Genomic DNA, 26,043 nt, shown 5'->3' on the forward strand with positions numbered 1-26,043 from the left:
AAAGCCCCATAGGCCCAAAAGGAAAAACTGAGTAGTGATACAACCTTTTAAAAGGAATATGCTTTCTGTGTAAGGAAATGAAGCTAGCCTCGGAGAAATTGTTCCCCAAAGAACAGGAATGTGACGAAACCTTTCCTCCAAGTTCCCAAGAATCACTGCCACCAGGTAACACGTGCTAGGGAGTGGGCACAGCCCCATTCCAACCGCTTTCTCATTTATGAGCCCGTTTGAAGAACCTTCTAACTTGGGAAGGAACAAAGGAGGGGAGGACAGGAATGTGTAACACTTGGGAATGCTACTGAAAGATGTCACTTGCAAATGGTCTCTTATCTCACAGGTGACCCTCTTCATCACCCAGGAGTCCAAGATTTCAATTGAACTAATTTTAATGTTGAGAGGCTTCTGAGATTAACAGCCTAAATTGTCTGTGGTCTCCTTCTCCCAGCTCTTTGCCACATCACACTGAGAGCAAGGATTTACGGAAGCACAGCTGGCACGAGGCCCCAGCCATCCTCTGAGCTTCGGCAATGCCCAGAAAAACAAACGCTGGCAGAAAATATATTTCCTGGAGGATAAAGAAGCTGGCCCATAAGTCTCAAAGCGGGAACTGCTCTGCAAATGTGGAGCCACAGAGATATTCGGCTTGCGGAAATATTGCAGGAGGGAGTGCAGTTGTTCAGAGGGTTTTGGGGGTGGGGGTGCATGGGTTTTTTCTACAAAACCTCAGTGCTTAGCATATGTTTTCAAAGCCCATGCACTGGTAGAGTTGCTTGTGGCTCACAGTCACCTGCGGAGAGCTGGACAGCAGCTGTCCTCCTTGCATGAGAGGGAGCACAGGGGAAAGAGATGTCTGCATGGCAGACCTTGACGTGTCCTGCACAGCAGCGGATTGCTTAGGCTGTATTATTAAAATGATAACAATAATACCATGCATTGGCTGTGAGCTAGCACAGCCACTCGTGGATGCACATCACTTCATTTGCAAGAGGGCGCTCCTGGTTATGCATTTATGCTTCCACTGCTGCACTGCCACGTGGCCAGCAATGACTGGGTGAAAAATACCTTTGCAGAGCTGCAGACTCAGAGTTTCATGGGGAAGGTGCCCCTGGGAAGGGGTCTGGCACCACAGTTGCTCATGGTGGCAACAGGCTGGCTGAAGTTGAGCAGCTACCGAGTCTTTCCTCACCTCCTGCAGCACAGGGGGTGGGAACTTTGCTGCCCTTTTCTCCAAGCAGGGACCCCAGCCAGCCCAGACCTGCTCTGCTCATGGTAACTCAAGGATCCTTGGATCTCCCAAGGCTGAGGCAATCTCCCCTCTCCCCCAGCCTCCTTCCTCAGATGTCACTTACCTGTGTTATACCTCCCCAACCATCCCCCAAGACTAAACACACAGACCAGCATGAAGCAGCTGCTTGCAGACCCCGGGACACGGTTCCAGCATGTGGTCACAGCCCCCCCTCGCAGAACAAGCCAGCCAGACCCTTCAAGTCTGATGCCCCTCCAACAAGTCCCCAGATTTGATGGGCTGCTCAGGAGCACGTGTGTGGGGAGAGGCACCATCATAACCAGTATACCAAGAGCAGTCAGCACCACCGTGAGCTTTTTGTTTGACTCTGATGAGATGTTTAGTAATTTCTGTATGGTCTGCTTACAGCTGAGAGAGGTGGCTTCGTCTGAACTGCTTCACTTTATTAGTTACTTAGAGAAAAAGGGAAGAAAAAAGAAAACTGCCTGAGGTTAGAAATTAAATGCTCTTTTCTGTCTCTTCCCCCTTAAGAAAAAGAGCAGCAGTGTTTTGGCAGCTGGGCGATCTCTCTGCTGTACAGCTCGGGGGGGCAGGTGGGACACCCACAGCAGAACCCTGAGCCCCTGGCTAAGGCTGCTAGAGCCCATGTCAGTGCTGTTGAGGGACAGCCCCTCTACAGACAGCTCATTTTCTCCTTTCACAGGAAAAGGGGAGTAAAGAAAACCACCTGCAAATGGGGATGGATGAAGCCCACAAAGCACACTGGAGCACAAATCTCAGCTCACCCATGGTTGCTGGGTCTTGCCAGTGTCCCAGCAACCCTGGGATTCATTAAAAGGAAGTAAATGAGGTTTCTAGTCCTTAGGACTGCAAAAAGCACCACATCACTTGGCACTTTAGGTCCCTTTGTAACACACACCCCCTTTTTTTTTTTTTTTTTTTTTTTTTTGAGTTGGACCTGATTTTAAAGCCAAAAATGTCTTTGAGATAGCAAGACAGGAAAACTGCCTTTGAAAAGCTCAAAGGGAAAAACCTCACTTAAAAATGCTCAAAGTATTTTATGGCTTTTTTTTTTTAATTCTTTTTTCTTGTTCAAAACCCATTTGCTGAACCTCACCCTGAGATGTTCACACCCCCAGAAACTGATTCTGGGGCAAACACCCTGTTCATGCAGGAGCCACAAATGTGCTTTACCCTGGTGCCAGGAGCTTGGGGCAAAGCCCTGGGCACTGTGGTCACTGCTGAGAGCACTCTGCAATTAGTCCAATTAGTCCAAATTTTCAAGAAAAGGTTGGCAGGCAACACCCCCACAAATGAGAGTGGGGATACTCTGCAAATCTGGCCACGGCCAGGCATGATGCCTTTTTCCAAAACTCCAACCCTGAAACTCACCATCACTGGAGGTTTTGTTATCCTCATCTCTGGCTTTCTGGCACTGAAGATCTCAAGGAGAAAAGGGCTCTGCTGATACTGGACACCAGCACCATCTGGCCCTGGTCCTTATTCACTCTAGATTAAAGACTGGAAAGCTTTTATGAAGTCAGAAGAAAGAAAAAAAGAAAAAAAAAAAGTGGTATGTCATCTGGATTTCCTACTGTTTGCTGGTAATTAAGTTTGTCACAATCTTGACAGAGCTGAGAACAATGGAAGGAATCAGAAAGGAAAGGCAGAGGGAGGGAAAATATAATAAGAGTCTCTGGAGCTTTTTCCTTCTGATTCTGTTACCAAAGAAAATTATTAAAAGAAATAATGATATTTCCGTGGTGTTTGCTCCCCAGTTCCACTACAGATATAAATTAAGCCTAACAATTTGTCAAAATTTTTTTTAAGCTCAGGTAATGTCATTCCAATATTTACTGGGCTGCACGCCAGTCCCTGGGGTTTATATCAATTCAGATCTAGTCTCTGCCTCTTTGTCACTCCCTCTTTGTTGTTTCATCTTAGTTTATATCCTTTCTTTTACTTGGAGAGAGAAAACAAAAATCATCCCAACTCAGCGGCAGTGTCTCAGGTGCCAGGCTGAAGGGCATCTCAACAGAAGGACCTGCCCATCTGTATCCTCCTGCAGGAAAAAGTGATCATTAGAGTTCATTGTCATCTTTTGCTCTGTTCGCTGCAGACCAGGATGCAGGGTAAAACCAAAACCGCTTGGGGCTGATTGCTGCTATGGGAACCAACATCCCTGCTTAGCTTTCCACCAAAAGCCCCAGCGTATCACCCAGGGCTTTATTACATCCCCTATGCCAAGCTGGCAGAGGTGAAGCTGTCTGCAGGTTGTCCTTGTCAGGAGCAGGGTTTCAGGCTCCTCTGGGACCACAGAATCATTTAGGTTGGACAAGACCCTTAAGAACATCAGATACAGCATGCAAGGATGCAGGCAGAGCAGGGGTATTGGCAGGGCTCCTCTTGGACGGTGACCAAGCTGCAGAAACCCAAACCAAGGGGCCACAGGCTTCGTCTGTGCAGCATCCATGATGTGCAAGAAGATCCCTATTGATGGCAAAGGGATGGTCTGCACAAAGGAACTGCCTTCAGCGGAGAAGCAGTTTCAGGACTGGAAAGGCACATTTCCAGACAAAAGAAGAGTCTTTGTTCTGGAAGCATTTTTAAAAGGAAAACAGGAATGTGGAGAAGTCATTGCAAACAATTACCCCGAGCAGTTCTGGATTTGGCTTCGTCTCTGCTCTGTCAGTGCCCAGCTATGGAGCTCTTGCTGGTCTCTGCATGTCCATGGAGCTCCCAATGTGCTTTAGCGGTGGGCTTGGCAGTGCTGGGTTAACAGTGGGACTCGATGATTTTAAAGGTCTTTTCCAACCTAAATGATTCTGTGATTCTGACTTCTCCCTATTTTCCTTTAGCTTCCTGGGCTAATAATTATTTGCCCCTTACGGGAAAACACGGTCCCTGCCAAAACTACTGCAGCAATAAGGCACACAATGGGACAGCTGCTCTGATGTAAATCTTGTGCTCTCCCACCTCTTTCCAAATTTTTCAGTCTGCAGAGGGTTCTCAAAGTGGACTTTGCAGAGGGCCGTGAAAATAGATTTATTTTGGAATATTTCCACTTGTCATTACAATTAATCACCAGAACCCAAGGAAAAGGAGCGCAGTTTATGAAAACATCAAGCAGGCAATGTGACTGCAGGAACCTGACAAATGGGACAGCAGGACAGAGAGATGGTTTAGAATAATCCATTTTCATGCCAGCTCCAGTAAAAAGAAAAGAGAATGACTGAGCAGCATCCTTCCCCACGACAACCTACAGAGCATAATCGTGGCCCTCATCTGAAACCATGCAGTAGCTCCCCAGAACATTTTCGAAAGACAAGGCACCATATTTTTCAAACTCTGTCTCAAACACGATACTCAAGAGAGTACCTCTGCCGTGAAAAATAAATGCTCCTCTATAAAAGAACTAAATCCACATTTTTCAAAAGCAGCCTCAACTCTGGACATGAACTTCAGAGTACATAGAATAATGTTGTCTCAAGTTTTGCTTGCTCTGAGGACACTGGCAAGACGGACTTTGTTTCTCCCCCTCTTTCCTTGAAAGTACTTCCACTCCCCTCCACCATCTGCCACGAAGCAAGATGCTCCTCTGGGATGCATCCCTCTGCAAGGTCAACATCATTAGCATGGAAGAGAAGCAGGAGCGGCCTGTTTCCTAACTCGGCAGTTGAGACATAGACTTCAAAGTGAGACACATGGAGGCTCCAATAACTGCACCCATGAAGCATTTATAAATGATAGCCTGCCACAGGAGGGCAATGCCAGCCCCAGCATCTGGCTATGAGAACAGGCAGAAGCATCCCGGGTCCCACTCCCTAGGGAAGTGCCCAACCGTCCGAGTTACCTGGGAGGAGAATGATGCAGAGGACAAGGAGGAAGAGGAGAGCCCCTTCCTGGCAGCCTTACGATTCTCACCTTTGGTTCCATTCAGTATCACGTACTTGCAGAGGAACAGATGGACGAGTCAAATGGGAATTTGTTCAGAGTTCCACTGCAGCAAGAAGAAACGTGTTTTGTGTCAGTCCAAACCAGTTTATTTTTTGCATCTTGGCAGCTGAGCTGTTACGAAAAAACAAACAAACTCCCATCCTGCAGCCCTGCCTTGGTCTTTGTTGGGAGATGAGCTCCTCAGACCCCTGAATACAGGTGTCTGGGGAAGGCTATAAGGGTTCTGGCATTTGCCTCCCCGTAGAACAGAGCCATGGAGTTCCCAACGCCAGGCAGTCCAGGGAAGGGTGCCCCAGAGACCCGTGGCTCTCAGCCAGCCTCCATGAGAGGCAGGACGAGACCAGAACATCTTGTGAACAAGAACATGAAGATGTTCTTCATCTACCTGCTGGTGACCAACCTAGGATGAGTATTCTCCACATAGCAACACCACCATTTCCCATCACAAGTCCAGTCAGCTGGAGCTCCTGCCAAGGGAAGAAGAATCACCACACCATGAAGTGGAGCATTTCTTTAATTCCAGCCCACAACCAGCTACTCATTGACCAGGAACTCCACAGGCTTCTTGACCTGCAGTCAACCATGAGAAAGTTAATAGCCAGCTTTCACCATGAGTTTTGTTGGCAATTCATAACCAGAAAAGCATACACCTAGGATTTCCAAGATTAATTACGCCCCACAAATAGCTCATTATCTCTGAGACACAGTGTTCTCTGAACACCTACCCGGGAGACTGCCATGGGACACACGGCTCTGTGGCTGTTATTTTAAGCGGACACACCAAAATCCTCTTCGGCATTCCCCAGCAAGGAAGCCCTCAGCTGGAATCTGTAGAGGGAAGGAGCTCTTTGCTCCAAAAGCTGAAATTCAATTTGTGCTTAATAATTAAAACTTGAAATAACAGCTTTCATGTGCGAGCTGAACCATTAAATTACAGAGGTGGATCTAAGCCTTTTTACACTGGGTGGAGTTTACTCATGTGGAAATTTCTGGGTGCATCCTCCAGTGGACTCATTAACGATGTAAAAAAGGTGAGTGGGCATCAGTTTTATGGCATCGTTTAAAAATGTTTCTCTTCCCTTCCAGACTACAGAAGAATTTTTGGGTTGTTTGGCTGGGGTTTTTCAAGCCACTTGGCATAAACAAATTCCTCATCACTTGAGCTGTACATCAGTGTGATGCACAGGACTTTTTTCAGAGACACACTGTTGGAACCGGAATGACTTCACAGCAGCCCCAAATGAGGTCTGTGGGGCTGGTAAAAGGAGTCAGTGATGCCCCCAGGACTCCTCTGACAGTCTTATCCAGGGCCTTGTCCCAAGCCTCAGCCACCAGCGTGGCCAGCAGGTGAAGGGAGGTGATCCCTTCTGCTCTGCCCTGGTGAGACACATCTGGAGTGCTGTGCTGGTGCTGGGCTCCCCAGTTCCAGAGGGAGCTACTGGAGAGGGGCCAGTGGAGGCTACAAAGATGATGAGGGGATGGAGCATCTCCCCTGTGAGGAAAGGCTGAGACAGCTGGAGCTGTTCAGCCTGGGGAGGACTGAAAGGAGACCTTATCAATGCCTACAGATCCCTTCAGGGCGAGTGCCAAGAGGACGGGGCCAGGCTCTTCTCAGCGGTGCCCAGCAACAGGACACGGGGCAACAGGCACAAGCTGCAGGACAGGAGGTTCCATCCGCATACGAGGAAAAACGTCTTGATGTGCGGGTGCCAGAGCGCTGGGACAGGCTGCCCGGAGGGGCTGCGGAGTCTCCTTCCCTGGGACATTCCAAACGTGCCTGGACGCGCCTGTGCAGCCAGCCCGAGGTGACCCTGCTTCAGCAGGGCTTGGGCTGGGTGCTCTCCAGGGGTCCCTTCCCACCCCGACCCCTCTGGGGTCCTGTGAATCACAGAGATCTTTGTTAAACTTAAATCGTTTAAGAGACACAAGACAGACCTTTCTAGCTGTTCACACACCCAAATCTGTTTGTTGAAAAGGTGTAGTAGGACTAAGGAAATCATAATGTACATGTTAATTAATGTACATATTTTCTCAGTAAATTTTGCACAGGTATAAATTGTCAAATAAATGATGAATGCTATGGAATAATTTATGTGAGCTCTGTTTCTTACTTTACATGTTCTAATTACTGATATGAACACATCCCAATGAATTATTGAAAGTCACAGAACAAATAATAAAATTAATTTGTCACCTGTAAGTACATGAGAAGCCAAATTCAAATAGATATTTAATTCTACTAACATGTTACACTGTGACACTTGCCCAATAATTGGCAGCAGGAGAGGAAGTGCTCCTCCTGGCCAGCTTGATTAGCAGCTTCATTTCTTCTGTGTTTTGCTTGTGGCTTCCAGGATTGAAATTCAGCAGCTACAGAGATGCTGTTCATTGTTGGACCTTCAGAGGGAACTACAAGAGGCCAGAGTCCTTTACGAAGCACCATGCACAAAACCAACACCCGTCTCAAAGCATTATAAACAGCACTTCACACTCGCACAGCGCATTGCAGCTGAGAATTTCGCAGTCACTTGTAGATTAATTAGTTAAGCTTTACAATTTCCCCGTGGAGTTACATATTACCATCCCATTTTTACACAGTAAAAGAAAAGATGGGAATATTCTGGGCCTCTAAATGAAACTGTTGCACAGTGTGAACTGGTTTTGCAGCTGTGGCCAGAGGTTAGAAGCAACTGGAGGAAAATAGCCAGTAATTAACGTTGCTGGTTGTTAGCATGCTCGATTGCTTGTTTCTCATACACACAGAGAGTAATTGTGTGTCTGGTTAAAAACAGTGCCCTGCGGGGTGGATTTCTGACGGTGCGGCTGTGTTCTTTTGAAAAACTGCCCTGGATGATTTGCCCAGCAAGCTATGTGCAAACATTTAGCAGAAGCACCTGCCTAAAGGCCCCCATGGTGAGATGCTGAGCATGTGTCCTGAATGGATGGATGCAGCCACTCCCCTCACCCCAGCAGGCACACTCCAGCCAAAACCACGCTGCTTACCGATTAGTTATCCACTTACCCTGCGGACCATGATGTGCAACTCATCACTCAAACCCACTCCTTTCCCTCTCTCAGCAAACCCACGGTTAACATGATTGATGAACTGCGGTACCCTGAATGCTAGATTAATCAGCTAGAAGATTCATCGTGGGTGAGGATGTTCATGGTGACATTGCCTTCACCACGGCTCAGCCAGGAGACGTCCCATCAGACTGCACAGCCAAGGGACCTTTCACCACGAGGAACACCAGCTTCACAGCCCGCAACCCCCCTGCTGCCAGGTGGCCACTGGCAAAAGCACAGGTTTTCCTATCAGGGCTGAAAAGTGACTAAATCATTTATTAAATTAATAGTACACGTGGGAAAATGGTTCAATGGGCCAGACCCTAGGCTTGGAAACCCCAGGCTCAAGTCCTTGATCTGCACTTGGGTGTGCATCACCATGGGGGTCAGGAACTGCTTGCCCAGAGCGAGCCAGGACATCCAGACCAGCCTCTGATGAGGGGTGACTGAGCCCCTCCTGCTGCCTGTTGGCAGAGTGGTCCTGCCCAGGACCACGACAGGGACCCAGAAGGCAAATACCAGGTGAATGAGACAGACTGGAAGTGACATGCTTAAACAATGCCACTTCAAATTACTCTCTGTGCCTGCAAAATGAGAATAACTGTTTTTAAGTTGTGTTGGAGATTTGTTTTCAAGTTTTTCCAAGATATCAAGCATTTTCATTTGAGAGATGTCATAGCTCATGCCTTTAATTCTTGTTATGACTTTCCTTTGTATTTCTCAACTTCTTCTTTTTCCTGTCATATTCCAAACGTTAACCAATTTTCCCTACAAAATCAGTATCCACTTGTCTTTTTTTTTTAAAAAAAAAAGAAATCCATAGAAATTCTCAGTGAACAATTCTTGCACCAGATCTACAAATGGAAAATACAAAATACTGGATAGAAGAGTAGCAATAAGCAGACAACTCCAACACAGACACACAAGATACCATCCTTAAGACAGCAATTTGCAAACAAGGCTGTAAAAATAAGCTGCAATTTGCAAATACACTGAAGGTTAAATTCACCCACTACTCCACTCATTTTAAAAAAAAATTAAAAAATATATTAAAAAAAAAAAAAAAGAAGAAGAAGTAGTAGGAAACACGCAAGAAGAACTCCAATAAGAAAAACCTTTCCTGTCCCCAGCCATGCCAAAAAGCAAAGTCTTTAAGCCTGGCTCATGAGACAGAGGCCAGGTCCTGTGGAGCACATACATAGCCAAAGCGTGAGCATCCCCCAGCCAAACACAACATCTCCATCCTGTTCTACACAGGGCACAACACATGGAGCTGCTCAAGCTCAGCTCATAGGTGAGATCACAGGAGAGCTCAATGTCCTCCCAGCAGCCTTGGCCAGGACAACTCCAGATATTGCAACTCAGATAGCAAATTTTCAGGATGGCAAGGCTGAGTGCAACCCCTGCAAAGCCTGTGTCACTAAAATCTTCATTTTGTTACGGGGCAGGTTCTCCACTGCTGACGTCCTCTTTGCCCCGTGCCCACAGGCAGGGCTGGGCAAAATGCATCACTCCTGGCTGCATGCTGAGGTTTGCTCTTGCTTCCCCACGTGTGAGCGAGAGCAGAGGGGAAGAAAAGTGAAGTTCAAAGCCCTGGAGAAGGTGAAACGGGATGGTATCCCACCTCCATCTGGAAGCAACACAAGGTTATGCTGTTCCCAGCAACATCAAGGGCTCTCTCTGCTAACGAGGGAGGTGAGCTTCAGGGGAGCCACTTTGTACAGACCCAGACCAAAAATGAAGTCAAACAAGAAAAGGCACCATGCTCACCCTGCTTTCCTCCTGCACCCTGGCTATTACCTGAATATTTAACTAGTGCATCTAATATGAACTTTGCTTTATAAATGATAAATCAAGCAACTTTTTTTAAAAACTATACCTTATCATAGTCTCTCCTCCAGCACTTTCATAGGCAGGAATAATTACTTAGTGCACACTGCATGTATAATGAATTTTCAGACATACTTGTTTGATCTATAGCCTTGGAAATAAAAATCCCATTAGTCTAACAAGCTCACCAATTATTTCCTGAGATCATTGAGCCTATTGCAGTGAAGAAAGTTCCATAAAATTGAAAGTGAATGGGGAGCAGTGCAATATGCTGTTTTACAGAGTAAAACATTTTAAAATACTGTTTCACATCATGCTGGGGAGGGTTGGGAGGGAAAAGGGGTAGAAAGAGCACAGAACTTGAGTCTGCTTTAGCTAGGTGAATGTACCTCATCCACTGCTGGAGCATGGATGTTGAGTTAAAGAAGAAACACATTTTTCCAGCTTTAGGTATTAACCTCTCAGACTCCTTTTGAAGGTTTCATGTTAAAAGGACAAAAAAAAGTGCACTTCTCCAGGATATGGATTCTCCCCTGTTTCAGATATCTACATCCAGGGGGTGAATGGCACTCCAGAAAAACTTATTCCTCTCTCTCAGCTCCAAGGGCAGCCTGTATAACTCACTCAGACACAGCTGTTTGCACTTGGGATACGCAGCTGGATGATGCAGGTCTCCCCTCTGTGTCCAGCCTCACCTGGTCACCATGAGCTTCTCGGGGCGGTGGAGACGGTGTCCCCCAAGAACCACCCAGCCTAGATATCTTTAGATACCAACCCCCAAATTAGATCCAACCTCCAAATTATTCCCTCTAGGGTGACCACCATGCTCCATTGCCTTGGCCAAAAAAAAAATGTTCTAATGAGCTGCCTCAGGTTCAGATGGCTGATAGCGGTAAGCTAAATCCAGCACACATCAGAGGGATTTGTTAGCCAAGGGCAATGAGGGGCCAAGTCCATGGCAAAGATTCCCAGTTAAGTCTGCAGCTTGGAACAAGCTGGTAGTGGGCACACACAGGATACAACCTCAGTTTGACGGTGTATGTCGGATGCTAGCATCACTAAAACCTTCAACAAGAGGTAATTTACTGTTAGCCTTACTGGGGTTTTAAATAAGGATTACATCCAAATCTTGCTGCTACCTACACCTCGTAGCTCACGGATCAATACATTGAGGAAGGCATTAGAAAAGAGACAATACGGCTGCTCCTCCGGTGGCAGAGAGCGCTCCAGGGCTTTCGTCAGACCTTTCTCTGCCACTCACAGGGGTTGAAAGGAGGAAGGAGCACCAGGCACTGTCTGCAAATGAGGAAAGTCAAAGCACAAGTTAATTCTTGTTTGCTCTTCACGGCTGTTGGGAGATGCTTTTTATGTGATTCTAGAAGGGCACAGGCATCTGCAGCAGCAAAGGAAGGTAGCAATTAAAGAAAATGCCTCAATATAAGCACATAAATCACTGGCATTTCTGATTTTTGAGCAGTCCACTCTGCACCCAAAAAGGTAGTCTTTAACTGCTGAAACATTCATGAAAAATACAGATTAAACAGACCCTGAAAACAGAAATATTTTGTCCTATGGGATGGGGTCAGCAGCAAAAATGGACAGAAAGGATGATGTGAATGGCTTTCACAGGATTACTGTAGCTCTGATGAGTTATGGTCTTGTGCATGGAATAGAGATGCATTTTGAGGGTTACTGCCAGGGCAGGCACCACAACAACCCCAGCCCCTGTCTCCCAGATGCCAGTCCAGCCTTGAGGAGGAGCAGGGCTAGAGGGTGCATGTCCCTGCCCCAGCTTGCCCAGCCTGCTTCCTTCTGCTTTTACCCCCAGCAGGTCCCCTTACCCTGTGCTTTGCTGCCATGGAGCATTCACCCTTGTTCTTGCTTCTCACCTTGTGCCTCTGAGCAGGTCACAGCTGGTTTTCAGTTCTTCTTTGCTACCCTGCCCTCTTTGCAAGCCTGAGTGAGACCATCTGCCTTCTTGCAGCCCTGAGCCATGGCACCCAGCAGGAGCACGGTGGGGCTGAAGGCTAGGTGTCCCCTGAGACCTTCGGTGGAACACGTTGAGTTGCTCCAGCTGGACAGACCACACTCACGTTCAGCCCATGCCCAGGAAGCAGGTGGGTGCAAAGCAAAATCAGCCCAGATGGGCTCTTTGGAGGCTGATGCTCTCATCTTCCCAGTTAACTGCCCCTTCTGTTGGATTGATGCAAGTGACCATGGCACCATGGTTATTTTGATTTAAAAAAAAAAAAAAAAAAAAACCACACCACATTTTTTCCACCCCTTATCTCTGGAAAAAGATCCATAATTGAAAGTAGAACACAGGAGTATTAAAAACAACTGGGAATGATGAGAGAAAGGGCATGAGTGGGGTAATTGAGCCATGAAAATAGAATCTTAGCCTGTCACATTCGGTACTGCCTAGAGGACAGATTGCTCACTGAATCCCTTAATATATACCTATCGGTGTCTAAGCTTTAAAGACCCATCCAAACAGGGCCATGAGCCACTTCTGGTTAACTTCTAAGGGTGTCAAGTAGTCATCAGACACACAGCAGGATATTAATTAAGGGTTTGAACAGATGGGCATCTACAGATCACATCTGATCAGGTTCAGAAATGAGTGCCCCCCACTCTTCCCAGGAGCTGCTAATTACCACCCATCAGCAGGAGATCAGAGCTCCAGCGCTGACACGTGCACCACAGTGCTGGAAGGCTCCCGGTGCAGTTTAACACAGGCAAGGTGCCCCAGCCACCCAAAACCATGCTCACCAGGCTGGGAATTCCCTCCCCAGGGGGCACTGGGGAATGGGTAGGAGCTGGTGAAACAGAGGGGACGGAACGGATGGAGCAACCTGGGTTTCCAACCTGCTGATTCAGGGACCTACACACACACAGGGTCATGCTAAGGCAATTCACGAAGCATGGCCCAGCAGCTGTAGCTGGGGATCTGGGTGCCCTCCTTCAGCAGTCTGCAAGGTCACCCCTACAAAGCCATATAAACCATCTAGACGCTACTTGTCCTCTCAGCTCTGGAGACTATATGAATAATCCCTTTATTCTGACATTGGGGACGTGACACTTCTACAAAGCACTAGCAGACAAAAGAGTTCTGAAAGCAACAAGCTTCTACTTCTCGCCACCACTGCTTTTCCATACACACTGTCCTATTGACCATCAGCCCCAACGTAAATGTGAGCACACCTCTCAGACACTGTTCTGCAACCCTCACAGCTCTCTGGTGGAGAGAGGTCTTCAAATCTCCATCAGCAGGGACACACGCACCAGCTGCCCTACCAGTTTTCATCGTCCTGAGCCACCCACCTTCCCGCCTGCATTTGTGATACTTATTTCCAACATTTGCAGGAGATGCAGCCGCTAATAGTAGAGCAGTGCAACCGTCTGCTGGTTAATTTGAGGTGACTAAAAGGATTTTCATCAAAATATATCCCATCAAATTCCAGTAATAGACTGAGACTGCAGGGAACCTTGAGAAGGATGAGCAGATGGTGAATTTCCTAGCCCAAAACTTTTCAATATCACCTCTATGTCCCCAGAGGCCAAAGCAACCCAACGAACGTGCTCAGTGCATGGAACATCTTGAAGATGCAGTTCCCAACGTTGGCCACAGACACAACCTCATGCTATAACTGGGACAGCTGCAAACCATATTGTACAAGTCAGAGGAGTGCTGCCCGCTCCCAGCTTCATGGGAGGTTGCAATTTTCCATGTTTTCTGACTGACAAACAGCTGTTAGCAAAGAACAGAAACCCTGAGAATTCAGTATCTCCCCTCCTTCCAAAAACAACAACCCAGCTCTGCAGAACAAACTGGCAGCTATTCCCACATGTTCCCATGCACAGGCAGGTCCCCACCATCATAACCTTATCTTCTGAGATGCTGGTAGCCTGACCTGAAGGAAAAGACTCCTTGGTTACATAGGTCTGGGACATGTCTCATCATCTTGTCTTCATCCCATTGATTTAACAGGATTCAGGCTCGGAGCTGCCTTCGCAGCTCCTGCTCTGTGTGCCCACCCCATTCCCCCCAGCCATCAGCTACAGCTCACAGGAGCCAGCCGCGATGCGATGAAACCCAACGCTCAGGGAGTGCAAAGCCACGAGGCAACACCACCTCTGCAGCTCGGCACTGACAGCCCTGCTCCCCTGCACGTATTTGCATCCTTTGCCCGATGCAAGTGTTCAGAGGAAACTAATCAGGGCAGATTAAGCCAACACACGTAGGTATTTACTTACATCTGCCCGGGTTTGTCAGGGACAGTGTGCAGGGGGAACCGGGAAGGGGTGTACCACAGTCCTGCCCAGCAGCTCCCCTGGCAGAGATGCTCCCAGGGAGGCTACAGCCCTTCACCAGGCTGCAGTCAGTGTCCTCCTACATGGGGTACCTCAAACCCAACCCAGCGTTGGTTTCACCTGTGTTCTCCACCCCTCCCAACGTACCTCTGCTCTCTGCAGGCCTCAGAAGATCAGGGATGTGTCTAAGCTTCAGAAATGACAGGTGCTAAATTGATCTTGGGCACCACAGAGGCAGCCTAAACAGACCCCAAAGTCCAGCCACTTGCACCCAGGACTGCCTTGGCTCCAGGTAGCAAGACAGTCACTCCTGGACGCACACCAGCCTGCCTGATACCCTTCACCCCCTCAATCCTACACATAACGTCAATCTCTTGGTGTCAGAGATCTTTCCTTGCCGTTGCTGGAGGGAAAGGGGCCGGGGGGAGGCAGAGGGGGGCAGCAATGTGGAAAGAAAAACAAAAAACAAACCCCAAACACTAAAAGTTTCCCCATCCATCAGAAAAGTCAGCCCGAGGAGGTCCAAGCAAGAGGCGAGCTCCCTGGCTGAGGCTCAGGACACCCTTGTCCCCCATGATTGTTCCCAAGACCTGTTGAGTTTTGAAAAGGAGCCTGAAATGGGCTTAACTTTATGCAAAAGGCTCTCACAGCGCCAGCTCATAATGCATCGGCTGCTGGGCTGGGTGAGGGCTCCTGCACACCCAGGAGAGCAGCAGGTACCCTGGGTGCCAAGGCCACAGGCAAGCAGAAAACAAGCAGAAGACACCTCCCTCCAGCACTGCTCTGCAGAGCAAACCCCTGCTCCTGTCCCTTCCCACAGCCGCCCAGCCCACACAGCAGGGCAAGACAAATGATTCCTGCTGAAATACATTCCTGAGTTTGGAAGGGCTCAAAGATTGATGTGTCCCCTGGACCAGACAGCTGCAAAGAGGGGAAAAAAAAATAATTATTAATCACTCCACAAATTATACTCCAATACATCCTTCAGGCATGAAGGTCCTCTGCTTGCTGCCACATGCGCTTTCTTTAGGGTACGCACGAATACAGCAGCTGGGTGTGTTTTAAGGGATCCTGCCCATGCACGACAGCCACCAAGCCCGTGCAGGGTGTTGCAGGGGTGCCCTGGCAGGGACAGCAGCCTGGGCTCACCCACCCGGCACCGCAGAGCGGGGTCTGGCTGAGCAGCGTTGCTCGGGAGCAAACCAGCACCGGTCCAAGGTGGGCTGGGAAGCGCTGAATGGATCCCTGCCCATGCCACCTTCCCTCCGCCTGCAGAGGATGCTTTTCCTTTCATCCACACAGTCACGGGGTTTTTTCCCTTCAGTTGTCATTCCTTCTCTCCAGCTGAATCTTGACGCTTATGCCTGTATTTGATCACTCAGCTGAGAGTGTCGTGTTAGCTGCCGTGAATGAAAAAGCAAAGCTCCTCTGGTGTTCCACGGCTGTCTGCAGCCACCTCATGCAGATCAGCCTGTTCGTGCAGGCAGGCGCCTGGCACAGCACACGCAAGCTGGGGTTACAAACACGCTCCGTTATTACCTCCACTTTTTGCATACTTGTACGTTTCCCACCTAGTCACTACTTAAAGGCGAAACTTTCTGTATTTTCTGTCTGCCCAAACTTTTTGAGAGGAAAAAAGGTCTGGAGAACATTTTGTCTGCTTTTGAGCCAAAGGAGAACATCTGAAATTGCTTTTCCCTGTGGTTTAAAGAAGAAAATAACCATAGATACACTTTTCAGAAATGCAATAAAGTAAAAAAGCAAAAGTTTGAACTGGTTTCAAGTCTAAGTCATCAGGCTGGGAACAACAAAACACTTGTAAGTCAGATGAACTAATCAGGTCACTTCTGAGCAGGAGCAGCAGATATCTCCTACATCTGTCCCTTCGGTCAGCTTGTGTGTGATGGTTTTCTTTGCTTCTTTTTGTAGAGGAGCCAAATGAAGTCCTTTCTCCCTTCCTTCCCCCTCTGGCATGGCTGGGAAGTCCTCCCAAACCCCTGCTGCTGGAGGGTTTTGAAGAGGGGGCTGGCCAGCCTGCTGGTGTGGCTTTGGCAGTGGCAAGAGCAGCCCGAGGGAGCTGCAAAGTAGGAACCTGGGAAAGGAAGGACTGCAGCCTCAGACCCCTATGTTAGGTAAAATACTGCAAAACCTGCTATAAAGACTGATATTCCCCCTCCTCTTCTCTGTCCCCGGACTCCAATGCACCAGATGTCTTTGAGGAATTGCACCCTCCAAGAGCACACGTGCCTATTTGCTGTAGCCGTGACCTGGCCAAAAAGACAACTCATGAACCATGCAGGGTGGCACCCCTAACCCACAGCTTCTGGCAAGACGCAGCCTGCAGCAAACCCAAAGTCCCAGAGGAATTTAAAACGTTGGGGATCAGGTATCAGAGCAGCTCTGCCCTCAGCACATCACCTGGGGACTCTCACCATCTGTGGAGCCTCTCTGAGCATCGCTGCTCAGAGGGCACTTGAACTACATGGGATGAGATTTGTGTTGGTACAGCCTCCAATATCAATGAGAACTTAGCTGCTGGTGTCAATAAAGCAGATTTAGCTCTTAACCCATCTCTAATATGTCTGTTTCTTGTAGCCAGATGAATAATGAACAAATATAAATCACAAAGAATTTATCTGATGATGGCAAGGAGAGAAAAAGATGAATAATTTATTTGATAGATATTATTCATCCACCCATAGAGCCAGCCAAGTAATGAAAACATTTATTCACAAATCACTCTGTTGACAGTTGAAAACTTTGTACAATAAGTTATTCATATATATGATTTGACTCCCTGAAAAACCCAAAATAGAGAGCTGACCTTGGAGAGGGGGAAGAAGTGTCAGCGCTGCGCCTGCCTTAGGCCTGCCTTGTGCCTGCCATCCCTGGGGTAGCTCTGGAAAATGGAAAACGGGACCTTCACTCACAAGACAACCCCCGAACTGGACAGTCCCATAGCACATGGCCATGCCTGGGGGCCCAGCCGGAGCCTGTAGTCCCCAAACGTCCTTGCTGAGACCATGCACCAGGCACTTTGTCAGTTGGTAGCACAGCTGAGGTTCTTCAGATCTGCACTGCAGCTTAAAGCACCACAGCTACTCTCCTGCCTGTGGAGACCACTGCTCCCTGATACTTCAGAGGGGCTCCCAGCTCATCACAGCAAAAGTCATTAAAACGTGGCACGTCACTTTCCGATGAAGGTAAAAAGGTGCTCTTCCCACCCACCCTGCTCTGTTCCAAAGAGTACAGGAGCACCCACCACTCCATAAATAAACCCCTAGAAAGGCCTAAAAATAACATTTTTTTTCCTGTCAGAGGACATTCAGCTGCCTTTCCAAATCTTGTGCGGTTTATTGTGTTATCAGAACTATTTTCTCCATCCCATCTTGCAACTTTCAGATTGATTAAATAAGCCAAATGGGTCCATATTCCCTCTAAATAACATGAACAACAGGCAAGCAATGTTACAACTGCCACAGATGAAAATATGATATTTATGTCCCCCTGAATTCCAGTTACTATTTTATAACCTCAGCTCCTCTAAAGAGGGTCACAAATCTACCTGAAGTCCCCAAGTGCAGGGCTGTGCATTTGGATTCTCCAAGTTTTTTAAAGTTACATGAAGACGGACTGCTCCCTATTGGCCATCCATATACAGAGGCACAGAAACACACATTATCCCAACATGCCTACAGAATAAATTCCCAACTGCTTTCAAGTAGGAGAAAAGGAAGAATTTCTACGGCCAGAGCTTTGGAGCTGGTGAACCAAAAAGCTTGTCACAGTTCAATTAATCTCACAAAAAGTATCAAAATCACGGCTGCTTCTCTGAAATAGATGTAAACTATTCGTTCTCCTTTGGTGAATGAAACGGGGCTGGTAATCATGTTAAACCAGGTTGCTTACGAGATTTTAGCGCTTCTGGGAGACTACAATGGAACAACTCTGGGCATATGGCATTTGCAAGGTGCTCTCTCTCTTCCCAGCTAAGATCGTTATTGCAGAAGGCCTGGAAATGAGAATTAACATAAAAGTTCACGCAGGCTGAACAGATGGCTGCCGTTTCTTTGCAGCAAGGACCCTGAAGAAGACCTACATCTGGGAGGGGAGAAAGGCGGAAGGGAGCAGAGCATCCTAGGATGACTTAGGACATAGGGCTGGACTTGACCTCACAAACTTTGTGTCCACAGGTGAGTAACTGCTCTTCATCCTTACCTTCACCTGCAGCAGGACCAAACTCCTGACCCAGTCACAGGCAACCAGCTGTTTGCCCAAACTAAAAAACCCTGCTGGCTTCTACTCAGCAGCACCCAAAGGGAGATCACGCAGTGGGACTGTCCCCAGCCCTGCCCACAGCTGGGCACTAGACAGTGATCAGCCTCCACCGCACCCTCCCCATCCTTGGCCAGGGCAAATGCCCCATTAAAGGTTTCCCCAGCTGATGCATTTCCATGAAAGTTTTCAATCACTCACAACAACAGCCACAAGATTATCAATGTTTCATAGAACAAAACAAAAAAAACCAAAACAAAATGAAAAAAAAAAAAAACAGTTTGAAAGTTCTGACACTGAGCCTTACCTGGAAGCAGAGCCTGGGTTGAGACACAAGCAAAGGCTACACAAGTAAGCTTAGCGCATCAGCACAAGCTCAGCCACACAAGCACCAGAGGCTAGCCAGAGCATCACCAGCAAAGTAATTTTCCCCACTCGAGAAACAGCAGGCTGTTTTCTGGAGCCTTTCCAGAGGTTCTAGTACCGTTAATCAAATAGATCTTTAAGTAAAACCTTTCCTGTGAACACACCTGTCTGGAAAGGAGGATCTCACCTGCACCCAAGAACTTCAGAAAAGCCAAAAAGCTCCACCATGACCACTCCTCTGATGTATTTAACTCCTTTCCCTCAATTACCCAGCCCAGGGCTTCCTATTACTTAATTAACTACCATTAAACCTTCACAGCTGTCTACCAAGGCAAGGATTTAAGGAGGATGTGAACTATCTGAACCCGCTAGCAAGCTTTAGTTAAAGAAACAGCAAAATCCCTACCCTCAAGTAAATTCCTCCCGATTCATTTTTTACTGTTTTTTCCCCACTGTTGTTACCTATTTCCATATTTTTATGTCGGAAGTGAGATCCCCTTCATTCAATTTTAACCTATGATCTGCAAAACCCCTTTAGCCGCTGTGACTGCCTCCATGCCCATTTTGCTGGGGCAGACCACTGTCCCCGTGCAAAGATGCAAGGGATGCAGCGGGGGAGCTGAGGACAAGGTCTACCAGCACGTCGCCATCCCAGGGCCAAGGAGGATGGCATGCTCCCGCCTCTGACACTGGGCTGACCGAAGAAACGGTTGTCAGTGGAAGAGGAAAGAAGGAGCTGGTGTTTTAGATAGCGTTTCTGGCACAGAAAATGATCCTTGACTCATCCAGCAGTGTTTCACCAAGGTGGTGGGAAAAGATAAGAGCAGTTAACGGAGCAGGTGGGCAGCGAGCACTCTTGCAGTGAAGGCACTGGACAGCCTCACCCATCACGAGTGTGCAGAGCCAACCCCGACCTTGCTGCAGCCCGGCTGCCACGTGGGAACGGTCACACCTCACCAGGAAAGAAGGCTCAGAGGGCAGGTAAATCCAGATGAGCGCAACGTCTTCCCATCCTCTGCTAATTCTTGCCTGTCCTGGCTTTGGCTGAGATAGTTAATTTTCTTCTTTGTGCTGGTACAGTGCTGCGGTCTGGATTTAGGATGAGAACAAAGTCGATAACACACTGATGTTTTGGTAGTTGCTATGTCCTGCATACTCTAAACGGAGTTTTCAGTTTCCCACACTCTGCCCGCGAGCAGGGGCACGTGGAGCAGGAGGGAGCAGAGCCAGGACAGCTGCCCCGGCCTGGCCAGAGGCATGTCCCGTTGCACAGAGCATCATGCTCAGGATGGAAACGGGGGGAGCTGGCTGGGACGGGCCGGTCACTGCTCGGGGACTGGCTGGGCATCGGCCAGCGGCGGGGAGCAGCTGCACGGTGCATCACTTGGGTTATTCCCTTGGGTTTTATGCCTCTCTCCCTCTCCTCTTCATTACAGTTATTATTGTTGGGGTTTTTGTTGTCATTACTATCATTATTACCTGATTTCCATTATTAAACTATTCTTATCTGAACCCCCAGGTTTTACCTTTTTTCCCAACTCTCCTCCCCATCACAGTGGGGGGGGTGGGGGGGTGAGTGAGGAGCCGACGGGTGCTTAGTTGCTGGCTGGGATTAAACCACAGCTTTGCTAAAGCAAAAAAAAAAAGTATTTGCCTTAGAGTACCTGCAAAATTTTTAAGATTTCTCTTTGCAGGGAGCAAAACCAGCAAGCAGGTAACAAATGAGATCAGCCTAAGGCATCCTGGGGGCTTTGCTGGGGTGGACAGGGTGGCCACCAGTGTCCCTGGGCAGGTCACCTACATCAGCTCCCCATGTCTGGGCACCTGCCGCTGCTGGGTTACAAGAGGGCAGGCGGGCAGCCGAGGGCAGCCAGCTATCCTGTAGCGCTGTGTAATGCTCTGCACTCACGGCAGGGCCAGCACCCAGGTTTTATTCCTGTCTCCTCATTTTGGGAAGCCCTGGCTTTTGGAGTCCCAGCATTCCTAGAGACTTGTGCTTTACAATTCTCAAAATCCATACGTTTTCAGCTGCTGCCACTTCAGATGACACCATAAAACCACAGTTTGGGTGCATTTACCACCAGAGAGAAAGTAAAAGGACAGTGAGCCTCTATTTTTTTAAATCCTGTCATTGGTTTTCCACTTGAAAGCACGTGGGGCGGCCCACACGGCAAAGGCTTGTACTGCTCACCGGCGCTGCAGGCTCCATCTCCGTAAGCACAGAGCAGAGCCAGGTGCCAGGGCACGGCTGCCTGACACGCAGCTCGGATTTTTCAAAAGGCTTCAGATTTTCAAGGTCTCAGCACCTGCCCAATTGTCTTCAAAAGCATCCACCACGCCTGAGGTGCTGAGGACACTAGAAAAAATGGTTTCCCCTTAAACAACCGCTTGGTGTGAGCTGTCAGCAAACAGGGAGCCTGTGCCGTGAGCATGGCAGAGCTGTGAGCTCCTGGTTTTGCTTTAGCCATCAGCATCAAAAGGGGAAAAAACAGAAAAGATAAAAAAAGAGCCCTTTCTGGAAAAAAAGCAGCATTAATTTCTGAAGGAATTCAGGAAAAGGTCGGATGAGATCCTTTTTGCTGCTTTTTCCCAAGATGTACTCCACTTGGTGTAGAGACCAGGCATCTCTCTCCCCAGTGCTCCAAGCAAACCCATTTTTCAAGCCCCTCTGCTGTCCGTGCCCACCAAGCCAGCCACAGACCCCAGCGCCTCCCCTCCTGCACAGCTGCTCCTGGCGGCAGCTAGGTCAGACTTTGTGCATGGCATTACATTTTTAACCATACCCAATATTCAAGGAGTTTCGACAGCAAATACGTCTTTGCTCAGCCATTACCCCCGGCCACAGAAGTATGAGGCTAATTGCTAATTGCCTCGCTGGGCTGACGAATGACCTTTTATTTGTCCCCTGCCTTAGTACCGGTCCACAGCCTGGTGAGCAGCACAGGTGGGCTCAGCCTCCCCCTGCTCCGAGAGGGAGAGGAACTTTTGATGAAGGGAGATGTATAAATACTTAAATAAAGATGAATAATTAACAGAAGTAATTGTTTTTCTTTCTTACACGACAATTGCCGAGATGCATTATAGAAGGCTACAGATGATTTCCAGCTATTAACAGATGAGGTGCTGGCGTTTAATGAAGGTCACAGAGCGATTTATACAATGTGCTACAACACATTTGGTCAATCTTTTGTTAAATATCTCTGCGGTACTTCTGGCTGCTAACTCCTTGTCAAGCACACGCTTTGCGCAGCTCGCAGCGGCGGGGCTTTTCCGAGCTGTCTGCTTCAGTGTCTCAGCCCGAGCCACTGAGAGAGGAGGAGGGGAAATGGCTGTGAGCACTCTGTCACAAACCCAAGACCAGTGCTCCAGAGCATGAGCAGCCCCGAGGCTGCACTCCCCAGCAGGATGCGGCCCAGCGGCTCCCCGATGCCGCTGCACCCCAGCAGCCACCTTCTCCCACCCGCGGGCACTGCCACCTGCCCACCCCAGCGGACCAGAGGCGGGGGCAAACCCCACGGCTTCACCAAGGAGGCAGCATGGGGGGGTTGCCATGGCGTACAGCAAGGCTGGGACCTGCCACCAGGTACGGCTGCTGCAGGAGAAATACCAGGGAAACGCCGCGCTGCCAGGCTTGAGAGTTCAAAAACTCACAAAAACAAATCAAAGAGCAAATGCGCTGCTTCCTTGGAATAAAACACTGGCTCCAGGGCTGGGTGCTGCCTTGCAGGGATGTGCTCCAGCAGCCACAGCCCCCGTCCCAGGGCGAAGGACCTGTGCGTCTTTACAGGGGCCCATAAGCTGCTGGTTTAATTTGGCCTTGAGTCTCGTACATCTTACAAAAACCCTCTTAAAACAGCTTCCATAAATGCTTTTATTCTGAGGGTGTTCTGACTCGAACGCATCTGATTCATGTCCCCGCTGTAAATGACCCTTTTACAATACAGACCGAGCAGTTGAAGGAAAGCAGAGTTGTTTTCTCCCTGCTATCACAATCAAGTTGTTTGGTATAAAATGTGGCTTAAAAGTGAATCCATAATGTTCCTGGCAATGCAAGGAAACCGCTATTACCAGGAGTAAAATGTAGGTAGTAACTCTGTGGGATTTTCTCCACTGAAACTGTAATTAATGTGGATCCTGTGTACTAAGTGCAGGGAGAAATACAGTCTTCACAGCAGTTAAAATGCATCTCATTAGCACTGAAACTACTGTATCGTCAAAATGCATTATGTTCAGTGAGGAAAAATTGTGTAATTGAATTCCCACCAAAGCACGGTTCATCTGCATCAAATGGCATTGTGCTCATCGTGCAGCTCATTTTGGCTGCTGCTGGAAATGAGGATTAATTAGGATACCTGCTCGTTATTTGAAGGAGCACCTAGATGCGCTGTGGTGAGGCTGGGGGCTGCAGCGAGGGGCTGCGTGCCCAAACCTCGGCGGGGCAGAAAGGGGCTGCAAAGGTCTGGCTGCTCCTGCAGTCAGCTCCTCCGGGTAGCAGGACACATCAGACACAAAAATTTTTTGTCAGTGCAGCAAATGCTGGTGAAAAAAAGGCTGACAATTCAAAAGAAGGCACCCATTTGCTGCATAAATACTTCAGTAATAATTAATAAATGATTTATGCAATTGCTGTTGAATCATTCTAGGCTGGATTGGTACAAGTGGCGGTGATCTGTATAAATCATTTCATGTACAGCACCTAACAAGCATGCTGCACGAGGTGCAAATATGCAAGCTAATAAATTCTCTGAAGCTGTTACACGCGGGGCTCTTCACCTCGTTCAAGAATAACTTATGGATATCTGCATCATTTTAACAGATAAATTATTACTAATTTGAAAAAATACATTAGAAGCTTCTAAAGACAGTACAATGCTAGGGAGACACTGGGAGCAGATAGGGGACACACAGACAGAGCAGCAGGGACATTCCAGAGATCGAGTCTGAACATCTGTGCTTTCACTCAATAGGCTTCCCATCAGACCAGAGTGGATCTAACCTGTCTCTTTACTACGGCACCTCCCACCCATGAGTCCAGGCACCCAGGGGTGTCTGGGCAGCAAGAGCTGATTAAACGCATTTTATATCATCAATTTTCCCTTTTTTTTTAACCAGAGTCACGTGCACGCCAGAGCCCTGATACACGGGGTCTCCTGCATCTCACCAACCCAACGGCCAAGCTGAGGACACCAGCCTGCAAACCAGAAAACCAGAGGCACGGGGGGCAGAGGCATTTCGGAGCAAAGCAGCACACAGGGGGGAGCTCCCCCATCTGCCGCCGGCTGCATCGTTCAGCCCAGGGAGCACCTTACCCCACATTCAGCCACGGCTCCGCACCCCGGCCCCTGGCTCCCGTGGTCCCCGCACAGTGCAAGTGGGAACAGATGAGCCCCTTAGCATCTCCAACCCCCCAGCAGCCCCCCCGGACCTTCCTCTGGGCTGTAGGGGAGGCTGTGGGAGCGATCCATCCTCTTCAGCCTCCGAAAATCCAGGGGCTGCTGCAATATCATTTTAAGCTGCCACTGGGGTGAATTTTACTTACTGGAGGTGTGAGGGATGCTGAGCTCTGGCTCACTCTGGCTCCCCGAGCACGTGGGGCATGGTCCCACCGCTCCCGGGCTCCTGCGCTGCTCGCCAGTGCCTCAGTCACCTCCAGCACAGCCAGGCACATCCCGTTACTTCTTTTCTTCAAATCCCATTATTCAGATCTAACAAGGAAATAATTTTAATTAAGGAAATTAAAAATTTATTTGCATTTGAATTTTAAGTAGGTGTTAATTTGAAGGCACTGAAAGGAGCCTTCCAGCAGCATCAGGATCCATTTGTGTCAGGAGGAGCAGGGGCTGGGGGATGGAGGAGGGGAAGAGCCCACCCCATCACCCAGCGCAGCAATGCTTGTGGAGGGGAGGGACCCGGTCCCTGGGGAGCAGGGCCAGGGCTGGCAGAGGTGGTACGGTGGCAACCAGCTCCAGGCAGCAGTGACCAGGCAGCTGTGACCCTCTCCAGCCCAAACACAGCCCCTGAGCTGTCTGTCCAACATCCCTGACCACCATCATGGGGTTTATGTGCCCTTCAGCCCCCAGCAGACCTCTGTCAAACTACCATAACACAGCAATTGCCAAGAAGCTGCCCAATGATGCTGAGTGAGACACGACTGTTGACGCGACCGTGGAACAGACCAGGTGAGTCCCATCCTGCTACAGCAGCCAACGGCCTCAGCCCCACCTGGCCTTTGCTCCAGTTTGAAATGGGATGTCCTGAATAATTGCTAAGGCTGCCCACAGCTCCCAGGTCTACCTGACAACAGGAGATGGCTTTCCCAAGGTGAGAAAAGGGTCTCCAAGATCCTGTTGACCTGCACAGCATCGGTGTTTTGAGCACTGTTGACCCACCTTTCTCCTTCCAGCTCCTGTTCAAACCCTATTTGTCCATTAAGCAGGTGCCACTCCCTTGGGAAGCTCGATGCCCAGCCAGTTACCAGGCTTTCCCAGTATGGAAATGCCAACCAGCAATGGGCAAAGCAAACCCCCAGCTAAGGAGGTCTCCTGCTAATTGCATTTCTGCAGCAGGTGGGAAAAGCAGTAAAAAAAAAAAAAAAAAAAAAAAGGGGGTTGGAAAATCCTTTAGAGGAACCCTGAAGCCATGAGGCTGCAAGGAGGGATGAACACATCCCCAAGCTGGACCATGTCCCCCTGGGCTGTGGTGGCCTCTTGGGTCCCCTGGAGGGCTGAGGACCACCTGGAGATGTCAGGTCCTGATTCCACTTCTTCCTTTGATTGCTTGATGGTCTTCAACACCACAAAACTCTCCACCACCAGCTTCCTGGGGCTTCCACAGGGGCCACCAGCCAGCGGGCAGCCCAGCTGAATGACGGTGCCACAAGGAGATGGCTTTTGGCCAAAAAGGAGACGCTTCTCATTTCAACACCTTGCAGTGAAGACAGCCCAGAGAACAATGCAATGTAAGGCTTGATTTAACGCATCTGGAAAAGT

General features: G+C 48.7%; 1 long non-coding RNA gene across 1 annotated transcript; it reads left to right on the plus strand.

Moving 5' to 3' along the window:
- Positions 1-15,585: 15,585 nt before the first annotated feature.
- LOC308070227 lies at positions 15,586-25,657 on the plus strand. Its single transcript, XR_013930677.1, has 2 exons — positions 15,586-20,035; positions 24,167-25,657. It is a non-coding gene; the product is annotated as an uncharacterized lncRNA (long non-coding RNA).
- Positions 25,658-26,043: the final 386 nt, after the last annotated feature.

This window comes from Falco punctatus (genome assembly GCF_963210335.1).
Source record: "Falco punctatus genome assembly, chromosome: 10".
In the NCBI taxonomy this organism is placed as follows: domain Eukaryota; kingdom Metazoa; phylum Chordata; class Aves; order Falconiformes; family Falconidae; genus Falco; species Falco punctatus.